The sequence below is a fragment of the Trachymyrmex cornetzi genome, unplaced genomic scaffold (assembly GCF_001594075.2).
Source record: "Trachymyrmex cornetzi isolate Tcor2-1 unplaced genomic scaffold, Tcor1.1 scaffold326, whole genome shotgun sequence".
Lineage (NCBI taxonomy): Eukaryota > Metazoa > Arthropoda > Insecta > Hymenoptera > Formicidae > Trachymyrmex > Trachymyrmex cornetzi.
The window spans coordinates 1,623-1,838 of NW_017297961.1; positions in this window are offsets into that span (position 1 = coordinate 1,623).

Genomic DNA, 216 nt, shown 5'->3' on the forward strand with positions numbered 1-216 from the left:
TACTTTGTTTAAATTCATGGGCTACATGTTCAATATCTAAAATCTTATTTGGCGAATAATAATTATAATTGGCGAAATCAAGTGTTTGAATAATAAAAAAATGTGATTCGTGTGTTTTTTGATTTACAATTAGTATTATATTAGATATAGTTTAATGTGATCTAGGCTTAGCAATATTGCACACATTTGGTATTATTAATCATGTTTGTATTATTT